At 36.1% G+C, this 15,305-nt stretch overlaps 1 long non-coding RNA gene across 1 annotated transcript in view; it reads right to left on the bottom strand.

The window, feature by feature from the left end:
• Nucleotides 1-15,305, bottom strand: part of LOC123001025 (uncharacterized) — a 102,637-nt gene that overhangs the window by 16,310 nt on the left and 71,022 nt on the right. The window contains exon 3 of the long non-coding RNA XR_008957477.1: nucleotides 4,431-4,618. This is a non-coding gene — a long non-coding RNA (uncharacterized LOC123001025). The remainder of the gene's footprint in view (nucleotides 1-4,430; nucleotides 4,619-15,305) is intronic.

Here is a 15,305-nt window from a genome sequence, read left to right as displayed (position 1 = left end):
AAGTTGGTGCACAACACAGAATATTGCGCATGAAATACTGAGTGTTGAAATGATGGATTAGAAGCACACAAAGAAACATGAATGTTCTTAAAGCATAGTATTTAAAGATAAAAGTGAAGAAATGATAGAGATTATCATATAGAGCACAATACCACTTAAGTACATTAAAAATACATATACAAAAAGTGATACACATTTGCCAAAATATGTAACGTCAAATACACATTAAACATTTAGTGGTATTAGTACAACGAGTATTAGATAAATGGGAATAGAAGTGGAGCATGGGGGGAAAAGGGGAATGAATAAATGAGTAAAACAAGAGAGATACTGCATGAATCACTGTGGATAATGTGCCATAAATTGAGTTAGCATAATTTACTTAACACAGTCATCTGAGTATCAGAAAATAAAATAATAAAACAAAGCAATAAATTCATATTTTATATTCAAGGGATCTGGAGGCTGATACTACTGTGTGTGTCATAAAATACATTACAGCTGTTATTAACTCATAGCCTTTACCCAGATCTCCTAGGAAGGTATAGGACTTCATTTTCCCCTCCCCATGGCAGGTCTCAAGTTTTTGCCTTATAAAATACAGGTTTTGTTGAAGAGTTTCTTCTATTATTATGTACATACATATATAAAAGAAAAGCGAAGGAGAATTATCTGTGACTTTTTCACTTTGAAACAGTTTTCAACTATGCACTAAAATATTTCAATCATTTTTAAAGGTTTCATTTTTTTAATGGAAGAAAAGTTTAATTTGAAGATAATATGAAACAGTTATAATAGCTTATTAAACATAAAGGATAAAAGAACTAGTGAAGCTTTAAAATGGTAATTAAAAGAGCTGATGTGTGTCTAATGCATTTATTCAGCGTCTTCTAGCAGTAAGTCATGATAATGTTAAAAATTTTGCCTATATATTCGACTTATTACTATTGCTGAAATTTCTGTCTCCACCAACTGTCAAAGTCCTGTGCTCTGAGCCACCGCAAGTACTAAATGATGCCTTCGGAATACAGACACGTGCACACGCTGTCTGCTGCAACCAAATGCAGCTCCTTATGGAGAAGTACACAGAGCCTCTGTCATATCACAGAACTGCGGAGGGAGGAGGAAAGGCTAGATGTGGCTTCCCCATCACAGTGAAATTAGAAGTAACAAAAATGATTTAACAGTTCTTCATGAATAGAGGATTTATTCTGTTTTGGGGTGCTTTCAAATTTACAAGGAAACTTACATGTATTAGCTAATCACTGCCTCACAAGTGACTGCCTATGAGCTAAGTAGAGTAGTAATATTTTGACTTTACAGAGTAAGAAACTCGACCTATTTTCATAAATATGCCAATGGCCACATAGTTCTTACGCTAAGGTGTGATTTGAACAGGAACTTCCTAGTTCCAAGTCAGAATCATTTTCTCTAAGGTGATTTAAAACTTTCATCAGAGTATAAACCGCTTCCTCAAGTTAGCTCCCAGGTTGAGTCAGAAGTTACATTTCCCTAATGCCTGCCATCAGGGAAAGATATAACATACTGGAAAGGGGGTGTCTTATGGAGTCATAGAATGTTTTGGTACAATGTATGGTTTGACATAACGTTTTCAGGCTGGATTTATGTTGATTTGGTTTTGCTTTATGGGTATGCTCAGTAATCAGTAGAAGGATAAAAATGTATGCTTTCAATAAAACATAAAATAATAATACAATGTTGGTAGACTGATTAATCCATACACTGCCTTTTCTATAACTAAATATATAATTCTATTGGACAAGAGTATAGAAACAGGAAAAAAAATCACAAAAACCTAAGTAATAAATATAAAACATATGCAAATTTAGAAATATTGGGCTGGATTCCCCTACAAATCAGGATAGAGTATTGTATATCATAGCTGCATTGCCAAAAGAAGTGTCATTATAAGTCCATAGGATGCACATTTGTTTGTGGAGAGGGAGTGCTGGGTCACTGACAAGAGAAAGAAGTGACCCAACAAACAATTCCTTGAGCAGCAACAGAGTCTTAGAAATCCCTGCTTGGAAAAACCTTTCACACACTTTCCACAACTTAGGATTCATTTGGCTAATGGCTCCTCTTAGCAACTGAAAATAGCACAGTGTGTGTGTGTGTGTGTGTGTGTGTGTGTGTGTGTGTGTGTAGGGGACCGTAGGGGTAAGCTAGTTTATAGAATATTCACAACTTTGTGTCCATCATTTTAATTAAATCAGGGTTTTACAAATTGTAGATGTTGACCCACTAATGAGTCTCCGGAAGCAAGTTTTAAAAATAGAATGGAATGGAGTGGAAATGAACAGAATAGAAAAGATAACAGTAATTGCAAATGATATGGGTAAAATCTGATTCATGAAATGCCTGTTTCAGTTATTTCATGTGTGTCTTTACGTGTTTATATTTAGTATATAAAGTGCATTTTTTCTGGTTTCTAAAATTTTTAAAACCAATGTATGCAGTAAACTTCATGTTGACAGCCACAGAGCTCAGCACAAGAAATGTCCATGGAGACGAAGAAGAAAAAGAAAGCATACGAAGAAGCAGGTGTCTTGGAGCTGGTGACTTCTGAGGGCCAAAAGGCCCATGGAACTGATGACCCAAAGTTGAAAAGATTCAAGTAGGACATAGGAGACTATAGGCACGTGTATGTCTGGACTAGTTAGGAATGCCACTCTGCTTAGTTTCCTTCAATTTAACCAATTATCTACAGTCTAGACCAGGAATCTGGAGACTGCACTGTTTTTATATTTCCATATCTTGCAAGCTAAAAATGCTTTTTACATTTTTAAATGGCTGAAAAAAAATCAAAAGAAGAATAAGTTTTTGTGACATCTGCAAATCATCTAAAATTTGAAATTCAGTATCACTAAACACACTTACAGTTACATGTATTCATTTACATTTAGCCTATGACTACTTTTGTACTATATTGGTGGATTTAAGTAGTTGTAACAGACATCGCATGGCCAGCAAAGCTTAAAATATTTACTATTTGGTACTTTAGAGAAAAAAGTTGTTGATCCTTGGTTTAGGTTTCTCTAAGTGGATCACAATGCTGGCTCACAAGAGCACATTATGAGCCTTTCCTCCCCAGTCCATATTCAATGACATCAGAGTGGTAGACTGAAATTGGCCATGAGGGGAGTATTTACACCAAGAAATCAACAGGTACAGATTAGGGCCTCCCCGCCCCCTTTTTTTTTTACCTGAGAACCAGTTGTTAAGCATTTACCAAACACTACTGCAGTAAGCAATATCGGACCCACTGAAGAGCTCTGTGAATTTAGGCAGGTAACAACCTATGTAAACCATGGTTTTCTGTTGAGAGGCCCAGAGGATGAGGCAGTTACACACTATACTTTAAAAATGGGCAGGAGAAATCTCAGTACCCTCCCGTCCATTCTGCTATGAAACTTAAATTTCTCTAAAATAAATAAAGTTTTAATTAAAAAGTAAAATAAAAATAAAAACAAACCACCACCACCAAAAAAAAAAAAAAAATTGAACATGTAAGCCACTACTAATATTACCTCCATATTCTACCTCAAGTATGAAAAAAAGAAAAAAGTAAGAAGGAAAACCTAGGACACAGTATTAGGAGATTCATAGCCTTCTCCAAAAAAACATGGCCTGGAAATTTTGAGGACCTCAAGTCTGATGTCTAGATTTCACAGAACAGCTGATGTTAAATTTTACCATCATTATCCCCTTTGAAATTTTTCTCAACATTACAATTTTCATTAGTTTAATAGTTTGTTCACTTTAAGTCTTTTTTTTTTAAGATTTTATTTATTTATTTATCGAGAGAGAGAAAGAGAGAGAGCATGTGCACACACAAGCAAGGGGAGGGGTAGAGGGAGAGAGAGAATCTCAAGCAGAGTCCACACTGGGTGTGGAGCCCACAGGGGGCTTGAGATCAGGACCTGAACCAGAATCAAGAGTCGGATGCTTAACTGACTGAGCCACCCAGGTGCCCCACATTTTTTTCTAAATATAAAAAACTGTTAGGAATCATTTTACTCAGAAGATTTGTGTCAGAACACTTGACGATGGTCCTTTGACACAACAACAAAAAAAGCCACAGGCAGAGGGATGTACACAATTGCATGTTAACCTTTTGTATTCCTTACTAAGTTTTAAATAATGTTTCATATGTCACTGTTCCCATTAGAATTTGAAGAGAAACCACTAGAGAAACCGCTAGAGAAACCACTAGCTTCATTGGATAATTTATACCCCTCAAATTTCCAAAAAGTGTTTTCTTCCACTGTCAAAACTGAAACATTATTATCTACTCTTGAATACTTTTAATTAAAAAAAAAAAAACACCAGGTGTGCTTTTATCATGTAATATGACATGGTAGGAAACAGAGTTTGGAGTTATACAGAAATGAGAATCCTGGCCTCACCTTTAGTGTTGCTCAATTTCTTCATCTCTACAATGGGGCAGTAGAGTCAGTAGATGAGGAAGCTAGTTCCTAGGTCTCCAAGGCTGCTGAGTTGGGCAGAAATCTGCATGGTCTTGGCTGGAACCTCCTCTCTGTCATCTAATAGTTGAGTTACTGGGAAAATCCTTTGACTTTTTGAACCTCCGTTACTACATGGGTAAAATAAGGATAAAAATATCCTGAAGCATTCCTATTAAAATAAGTTTTAAGATAATATACATGGCACACATTTAATAAATATGAACGACTGCATTTTCAACTGTGATCTGGGCCATTTCTGTACATTCTCATTGTATATAACTTTCTTGGTTCTGATACTCATTAGATCTTAAGTACTAGTTTTGAGAATTTGACTTTTGCCTTCTTTAAGATTTTTTTCGCATTATAAATTTATTTTTTAAAGTTTTTATTTAAGTTCCAGTGTAGGGCACCTGGGTGGCTCAGTCAGTTAAGTGTCTGACTTCGGCTCAGGTCATGATCTCAGGGTCCTGGAATCAAGTCCCACATCTGGCTCCCTGTTCAGCAGGGAGTCTGCTTCTTCCTTTCCCTCTACCCTGCCCCCTGCTCATGCTCTCTCTCACTTGCTCTCTCTCTCTCAAATATATAAAATCTTAAAAAAAAAAACAACCAAAAACAATGTAATATTAGTTTCAGATATAGCCTTCTTTTAGATTTTAAAATATAATGTTAAATCATAAACTATCCAATATTTCATGATTATCAGAATCTCCTCTTTCTTAAAAAAATTATTCCTGTTCCTGCTCTTTGATCTTACCAGGTGATTGGCATCTTCTTCTGGAGAGAAAAAAAAAGACATAGGGGAACTTTTAATCAGTACATTTTGATAAAGCATGATTTTGGAGCTCTAGATTTCATCCATGAATGTCTACCTAGAAATCTCTCTGCATTAAAATTGATTGGATAATTACATAGAAGAGCTTGAATCTAATATGAATGAGAAAAAATAACTATAAAATGGCCAACAGCTACTGAAGAATTCCCTTTCATTTCTAGTCAAGTGATTTCTGTTAGAATTTGGAATTTGGTTCAAGAGGTAAGACATAAAAAAATAATCACTTTCCAGTCCACATATATTTAAAAGGGTTTTGTATGCACAAGACACCATAAGAAATAGAAATGTAAGTTAAAACTCCATCTTGTTTAGGAGAATAATATCACAGAACCTCCAACAGAGAACTTTGTGTAGGTAGGTCTGAAAAGTCAAGTTAACTCCCTAATATTGTCTAATCAGTCTAAATGGCGTAGCTCTATTTCTGTAATCTAGTAACTTTATCATCCTTCCTGGAGAAAAACTGACTAGACAGCAAGACACTGTTTCTTTTAAAGCATAACTCCATTAAAATTTTTGAGTGATTTGACATAAATTGTTATATTAAAGAAGAATTTAAAACTTGGTTTATTATAAACTTATGTCCCTTCCAAAAAAATTCTACACAATTTAACCCACATAGCTAAATGTTAACATTCAGTATCTACTCAACTTAATGCCCTCAACATCATCAACTGATATTCCAAATGATGGATTTGTTGGCAATTTTTCTATTCTTTATTGGATATTAAATATAAAATATATATTAGTATCACATAAAATCTCAATATACAGTCACTAATTAAATGTGTAAGGTTTTTAAATAAAAAACTGGAATGAATTTGAAGAATTGAAATCCACAGAAAACAAATATAATGCTTATAAATTAAAACCTAGGAACATTTTTCAAGGTGCTATTTGTTTCATAAATTGAGTTTCATTTGAAAACCAAAGTAAAACTAACCTCACCGTCACCGAAAATTTGATTATTCCTACCCCACCATAAAATATTTTCATGGAAAACAGTTCATAATTTTGATGCCCTAATTATGGGTCTAACATGGTTTGGGCTTATGTCTTATATCCTAGTATAAATTGTTAATAGTATCTTGTTTACTTTCAAACTTGTCTGGGTTGGAAGATACATTGTATTGTCATAGTTCAGTATAAGACAATGGCCATATTTCACTGATGGATCTACTATGTGTCAGAAAAATGGGGGGAAGTTTATAATTGCTCAAAACTATCAAAAGCTAAATTACAGTGAAATTTAACCTTCAACAATTTGTGAGATGATTGGTTCATTAGCCACAAAGATACACCTAACATTTTATATTTATCAGATAAAAGGCTTACTCAACTTTGGGTCAAGTCTACAACTACAAAGTGAAGTAGTGAATTCAGGACCAAATCTTGTTCACCAAAATAAAATTGATAACTATCTCTTTTTCCAAACTATAAAGCTAACCAATTGTTCAACAAAAGTATAACCAGTGCAACTGCCTACCATGTCCTTTTATAGGGACATCAGTTCCACTGTCCTGCTGAATCACCTTTAACTCAAGGTTATCTTTGTAATTTGATCTCTCCATTATGGCAAAATTACTCTTACCAAGAACATCAGCCCCTTCCCCTGATACTAAAAGGATACTTTTGATATATATCAATGACTGGAACCTTGCTACTAAGAATTATAAATTGCTATGGCTGACAAATTAAAGTCTTAAAATCTAATTACTTCAATTTGTTGTAAGTGCACTAAATTATTATGAAAGGAGATACACTGAAATCTCCAAATAGCAAGTCTTCTCTTTTTATCTAAAGAATAAGTTGCTGCTTTTCCTATCATGCCTTAGGGATATATCTTATTAGGTAGAAACTGGAGTTTGGAAAGAGATTGGAAAATGAAACTTCACTTTCCATTTTTCAGTCTTTAACCTTTAACCAGTGCTTGGCCACGGTTGTACCAGCTCTGATGGCAGTAGATCAAACTTCCTCAATCCTCAAGTTTAAGGTTATAATCCATGTAGACAAAGTAGATTTTTAATATTATTAAATGAAATGGATACACCATCATTTAAATAACAAATTAGTAAAATAACACACTGTATTTTTTCTTTTAATTGAGCAAAATTGTAAACTGAAATTGCCTTAGTTTGCTACTCCTCCATCCAAATAAAACCCAAAAGCTCTATTTCCCTTGCACCTCCCATGTAGGGGTAATTGGACCACATGGCATCAGGTCAATTTGAGTTTCTAATCTTTCTTCCTCCTGTCCCTTCCTTCTCCCATCAGTGCACAGATTCTAAGCCATCGGATTATTTAATTATCCCTCGTTCTATGATGGCTGCGCTCGGACTCCAAATTACTATACTGGAAATATCAATTCACTTAGAGCATAGAAACCCATTTGTGACTGCCTTTGGAGGGAAGCTCTAGAAATATATTTGATAGCAAATAATATGGGGTATTATCCCAATATAGCCTCCCAATTCCTATTTTCTTTACCTCCTTTTCTGATTTGTTTTCTCTACGCTATACATTCTTTTCCACATGTGGAAATGATACCTAACAGGTATCATTGTGCAATTTTGGGGTAAAAAAAATTATAGATTGTAACATGCCTCTATGTACCTTTCCATCCTTTTTGCATTTTTAATCAAGTTACCAGGTTCTGTGAATTTTACCAAAGGATACAAATGAGATAGGAGTATTAGGAACACCGATTAATTTGACTATTTCCACCTTGTATTTAGTACACTATTTCTAGGTAAGGTATTAACTCATGATCTCTAAATTGAGCTATTACAGTTCAGTATCCCATGTACATTATAATAGCACAAAAATTAGAACTGGTAAACTTCATAAATCCAAGATAAATCCCTTCCTGAAAATTCCTACTATGATCAAACAATTTGTTAAAAGAAAAATATAATTTAGGACATATTCTGATTTTCTAAAATATGATGTCCCATATTTTTTGTGTAGGGGGGTGTTGTGTTTGTGTGTGTGTGTGTGGTATATTTGGTATTTTGAAAAATAAATTTGCTTCTCTTGAAAAATCAGGCTTGATTTTTGGAGCAAACTAAATTGAGTTTCCTCTTCTTCAAATTTTGATATAAACTGTAGATTTTTGCCTTTGAGATGCTCAAAAATTATTTGGTTTTCAGAAACAATGTCTGATAGTATTTATGAAATTACGACCCACTTCCACCTTTAGCATTCTTTACTATTTCTTTTCCTGCATTTAAATTCTCAGATAATTGAGAATATGTAATAACAAGAAAATGAGATACTCAGGACCAATTTGAACTAATATAAACAAATTTCCAATACTCATCCTAAGCACTGAAAAACTTATGAGATTTTATTGGGCTCAGCTCCTAATGAGATCTTAAAGCTCATTTTCTTAACTATATTCCAACTTTGAATGACACTTTTAGATGCCCCATTGACTTGGTGTTTTATATCAAATTAGCCGTGCTATTTTCTAATTTACTTCCTTTATTTATGAATTTATGAGTCTAGTGACTTCATGTGTATTATATCCTCACATTACCAAATGAATTTTGAATAAGTTTTTAAATTATTTTCATTCTTCTTTAATTAAATGGTCTCTACTGAAAGCAGCATAAATTTGTGTATGTTCCATATGCATGCAGAACTTAATATTCAGGTTTTTAAAAACAATACCCAAAGTAATTATATAATACTCCAAACATTTTGGCAGTTTCTTTGTATCTTTTTGCTGACTTTTATTGGATTGATTTCCCTAGAAGCCAAAGTAAAGGGCAAATATTAACTCTAAAAGTTTATAAATTCATATCGTTTCATAAGATTATAACCAAAAATAAGTCATTAAACTTTGAATAAGTATTGGCCCTTTGATAAATTACATTGGCAGAAGGTTAAAATCAAATGTATACTGATTTGAGTTGACTAATAGGGCCAAAACATTAAAAATGAATAAAAAGAGGAGAAACATTACAAAGTATAAAAAAAGAAAAAAAATTCAGTATATATGCTTTTTTATGTTTATTGCTGCATTATTACAATAGCCAAATTATGGAAGCAGCCCAAGTGTCCATTGATAGATGAATGGATAATAATAATTCTCTTCTGTTTCCTTTCTTGGTTCCCTTTTTCTCTTTCCTTCCCTTCCTCTTCCTTTTTTTATGTATTCAACCAGTATGTATTCGACATATACAATGTACCAAACACTGTGTTAGACATAAGGGATATAATTGTGAGCAAGATAGCTTTGTATCTGTTCCCCCAAAGCTTAGAATCAAGTAGTTAAAATACTCCAAACAAGTATTACAATAAATTATAGTAAGTGATATGACAAAGAAAGAACACAGGTTTAGGGAACAATAAATAAAGAACACAGGTTTAGGGAAATGACCAGCAGCAGCCTCTAACACAATAGTGGGCAAGGAATATTGCTCAGGGAAAGGAGAAAGGAGGGAAGAAGGGAGGAAGGAGAACTAATTTTATGCTGGAAACCTCTCAAGGTCAATTTTTTATTAAGTTTTTATTTTAATTCCAATATAATTAAATACAGTGTTGTATTAGTTTCAGGTGTACAATATAGTGATTCAACAATTCTATACATTACTCACTGCTCATCATGATAAGCATACTCTTAATCCCCATCACCATTTCACCCATTCCCTCATGCATCAGTCTGGTAACCACAGTTACTTTTATATAGTTAAGAGTGTTTTTTTTTTCTTTTTTTGAATTTTCTTTCTCTGTTTTTCCTTTGTTCATTTATTTTGTTTCTTAAATTCCACATATGAGTGAAATCATATGGTATTTGTCTGTCACTGACTTATTTCTCTTTGCATTATACTCTCTAGCTCCATCCATGTCACTGCAAATGGCAAGATTTCATTCTTTTTTATGGCTAATATTCCATTGTATGTATATGTGTATATAAATATGTAAATATGTGTATATGTTATATACACATACCACATCTCTTTATCCATTCATCTATCAATGGATACTTGGGCTGCTTCCATAATTTGGCTATTGTAAATAATGCAGCAATAAACACAGGGGTGCATATATCCTTTTGAATTGGTGTTTTCATATTCTTTGGGTAAATATCCAGTAGTGCAATTACTAAGTCATAGTAGTTCTACTTTTTAATGTTTTGAGGCACTTCCATACTGTTTTCCAGAGTGGCTGCACCAGTTTGTATTCCCACCAACAATGCATGAGTGTTCCTTTTCTCCACATCCTTGCCAACACTTGTTTTTGTGTTTGCGATTTTAGCCATTCTGACAGGTGTGAGGTGATATCTCATTGCGGTTTTGATTTGCATTTCCCTGATGATCAGTGATTTGAGCATCTTTTCATGTACACATTGGCCACCTGTATGTCTTCTTTGGAGAAATGTCTGTTCATGTCTTCTGCCCATTTTTAAAATGGGTTATTTGTTTTTTTGAGTATTGAGTTTTATAAATTTTTTATATATTTTGCATACTAACCCTTTATTGTATATGTCATTTGCTAATACCATTCAGTAGGTTGTTTTTTGTTGATTGTTTTCCTTTGCAGTGTAGAAACTTGTTATTTTGATGTAGTCCCAATAGTTTATTGTTACTTTTATTTCCCTTGCCTCGGGAGACATGTCTAGAAAAATGTTGCTACAGCTGATGTCAGGGAAATTACTGCCTGTGCTTTCTTCTAGAATTTTTATGGTCTCAGGTCTCACATTTAGGTCCCTAATCCATTTTGGGTTTATTTTTGTGTATGGTCTAAGAAAGTGGTACAGTTTCATTCTTTTGCATGTTGGTGTCCATTTTTCCCAATACCATTTGCTAAAGAGACCCTTTCCATTGCATATTCTTGCCTCTTTTGTGAAAGATTAATTGATCAAAGTCAATTTTGAATGGAATTCTCAAATTCTCTTCCTATAAGTATAATGATAACGACAGCTGAGAGATCAGAAAAAGCTAAAATTCAGAAAAAAAATAACTCTCACCTCAAATTTAATATGTGATGAGGGTGCTGGAGATATATAGAAACATGATATTTAATTCTACTTTCAATCTATCATTAAATACTAGCCACAGCTATAGTCCTTTGAAAAGTTTGAAAAGGAGTCACTAAATCATAGCTAAAAATGCCTATATTTATTCACTAGTCAAATATTTACCTGAGGAGGCGAAGAAGCAGGATTTCAAAATGTTTTCTATCTACAGAGACTATGGGATATTATTTAAAAACATCCAGGAGGAGTTAAGATGGCGGAGGAGTAGGGGACCCCTTTTTCAGCCGGTCCCCTGAGGCAAGCTGGATAGGTACCAGACCAGCCTGAACATCCACGGAATCAGCCTGAGACGCAAAAAGATACATCTGGATCTCTACAAATGAACTTCTCCAGGGCTGAGGATTGAGGTTCGAAGTGGGGAGCCGTGAAACCGCGCACAGATATCGGAAGATAAACGGAAGGGGGAGGGAGACGCCGCGATCGGGCACCGGGAAGCGGTAGCCACCTGCACAGGGGAGCATGCGGACTCGCGGACCGGCACCCGCGAGACAGCAGACTGATAACGTGAGCTGGGAGTGCACGCCACCAGACTGAGGGCCTGAGCTTCAGAGTGAGCGGGGGCAGCTGGTGGCTGGCGGTACTAGAAACACAAAGGACAGAGACGTGCCGGCCCTGGAAGCGAGGGCTGGGACGCCGGGTGTGGGGCAGACATCCCGGGACACTGCAGGGTTGGGTTGAGCAGCACCAACAGTAACAGAGTTAAAGTGGCCAGAACATCAGTGGAGAATGGTCCACGATCCCTCTGTTCTGAGACAGAGGCTGAGATTCGGCCACTGCTGCTCTGACTCTCAGAAGAGGCACAGCAAACCGCCAGGGAAAGCCACCAGAGAAGAAAAGCCTGGAAATACCAGCTCACAGTGTGCCCATCCCCATCCTTTCTCGCAGGGGACACAGAGACTCTACCCAAACAGGGTAGTCTGAGTATCGGCGCGGCAGCCCTCCCCCCAAGAAGGCAGGCTGAAAAATCAAGAAGCCCACATCCCTAAGGTCCCTATAAAACAAGGGCGCATGGCCTGGGTCCTGGTCAATAATCTGGGCTCTGGACAACCCCGCAACCTCTCCTCATCAGAATGACGAGAAGGAGAAATCCCCCCCAGCAAAGAAAAGACAATGCCACTTCTGTGGCAGAGAACTAATGGATATGGATATAACCAAATTATCAGAAATGGAATTCAGAGTAACAATGGTCAAGATGATGTGTAGACTTGAAAAAAGTATTAACGAAAATGTTAATGAGAATATAGAATCTCTAAGGGTGGAAATGAGAGCGAATCTGGCAGAAATTAAAAATTCTATGAGCCAAATGCAGTCAAAACTAGAGGCTCTGACGGCCAGGGTGAATGAGGCAGAAGAACGTATCAGCGAATTGGAGGATGGGATAGTAGAAGAGAAAGCTAAAATAGAAACTTGGTTCAAAAGAATCCACGCTCAAGAATGTAGGTTACAGGAGATTACTGACTCAATGAAACGTTCCAATGTCAGAATCATCAGCATCCCCGAGTGGGTCTAGAAGAGATATTTGAACAAATTGCAGCTGAAAACTTCCCTAATCTAGCAAGGGAAACAAACATTCGTGTCCAAGAGGCAGAGAGGACCCCTCCCAAGCTCAACCACGACAAACCTACGCCACGTCACATCATAGTGCAATTCGCAAATATTAGATCCAAGGATACAGTATTGAAAGCGGCCAGGGCAAAGAAATTTCTCACGTACCAAGGCAAAGGTATCAGAATTACGTCAGACCTGTCTACACAGACCTGGAATGAGAGAAAGGGTTGGGGGGGCATTTTTAAAGCTCTTTCAGAGAAAAACATGCAGCCAAGGATCCTTTATCCAGCAAGGCTGTCATTCAGAATTGATGGAGAGATAAAGACCTTCCAGAATTGCCAGTCATTGACCAATTTCGTAACCACAAAACCAGTCCTACAGGAGATATTAAGGGGGGTTCTATAAAAGTAAAAAGGCCCCAAGAGTGATACAGAACAGAAAGTCACAACCGATAGAAACAAAGACTTTACCGGCAACATGGCATCATTAAAATCATATCTCTCAATAATCACTCTCAATGTGAATGGCCTAAATGCTCCCATAAACGCTAGAGGGTTGCAGATTGGATAAAAAGACATGACCCATCCATTTGCTGTCTACAAGAGAATCATTTTGAACCTAAAGATACATTCAGACTGAAAGTAAAGGGATGGAATACCATCTTTCACGCCAATGGACCTCAAAAGAAAGCTGGGGTAGCAATTCTCATATCAGACAGATTGGATTTTAAACTAAAGACTATAGTTAGAGACACAGAAGGACACTATATTATTCTGAAAGGATGTATCCAACAAGTGGATATGACAATTATAAATATATATGCCCCCACCAGGGGAGCTGAAAGATACACAAGCCAACTCTTAACCAGAATAAAGAGACATATAGATAAAAATACATTAATAGTAGGGGACCTCAACACTCCACTATCAGCAATAGACAGAGCACCGGAGCAGAAAACCAACTTAGAAACAAGAGCTTTGAATGCCATACTCGAGTTGGACCTCATAGAAATATATAGAACACTACACCCTAGAACCAAAGAATACTCATTCTATTCTAATGCCCATGGAACATTCTCAAGAATAGATTATGTTCTGGGACACAAAACAGGTCTCAACCTATACCAAAAGATTGAAATTATCCCCTGCATATTCTCAGACCACAACGCTCTGAAATTGGAACTCAACCACAAGGAAAAATTTGGAAGAAACTCAAACACTTGGAGACTAAGAACCATCCTGCTCAGGAATGACTCGATAAACCAGGAAATCAAACATCAATTTAAACAATTTATGGAGACCAGTGAGAATGAAAACACAAAGGTCCAAAACCTATGGGATACTGCAAAGGAAGTCCTAAGGGGGAAATACATAGCCATCCAAGCCTCACTCAAAAGAACAGAAAAATCTAAAATGCAGTTTTTATATTCTTACCTCAGGAAGCTGGAACAGCAACAGAGGGACAGGCCTAATCCACTCACAAGGAAGCAATTGACCACGATTAGAGCAGAAATCAATGAATTAGAAACCAGGAGTACAGTAGAGCAGATCAACAGACTAGAAGCTGGTTCTTGGAGAGAATCAATAAAATTGACAAACCGCTGGCAAGACTTATCCAAAAGAATAGAGAAAGGACCCAAATTAATAAAATTATGAATGAAAAAGGAGAGGTCATGACCAACACCAATGAAACTGGAAGGATTATTAGAAACTTTTATCAACAGCTATATGCCAAAAAATTAAGCAGTCTGGAAGAGATGGAGGCCTTCCTGGAAACCTATAAACTACCAAGACTGAAACAGGAAGAAATTGATTTTTTTAAACAGACCAATTAATTATGAAGAAATTGAGTCAGCGATAAACAACCTTCCAAATAACAAAACTCCAGGCCCGGATGGTTTTCCTGGGGAATTCTACCAAACATTCAAAGAAGAAATAATACCTATTCTCCTAAAGCTATTTCAAAAAATAGAAACAGAAGGAAAGCTACCAAACTCGTTCTATGAGGCCAATATTACCTTGATCCCCAAACCAGGCAAAGACCTCATCAAAAAGGAGAATTACAGATGAATTTCCCTAATGAATATAGACACCAAAATCCTCAACAAGATCCTGGCTAATAGAATCCAACAGTACATTAAAAGGATTATCCGTCATGACCAAGTGGGATTCATACCTCGGATGCAAGCATGGTTCAACATTCACAAATTGATTAGCGTGATACATCATATCAACAAGAAAAGACTCAGGAACCATATGATCCTCTCAATTGATGCAGAAAAGGCATTTGGCAAAATACAGCATCCTTTCCTGATTAAAACCCTTCAGAGTGTAGGAATAGAAGGCACATTTCTCAATCTCTTAAAAGCCATCTATGAAAAGCCTACAGCAAATAT

This window comes from Ursus arctos, unplaced genomic scaffold, assembly GCF_023065955.2.
Source record: "Ursus arctos isolate Adak ecotype North America unplaced genomic scaffold, UrsArc2.0 scaffold_5, whole genome shotgun sequence".
NCBI lineage: Eukaryota > Metazoa > Chordata > Mammalia > Carnivora > Ursidae > Ursus > Ursus arctos.
This window is presented reverse-complemented; position numbering and strand designations above follow the sequence as displayed.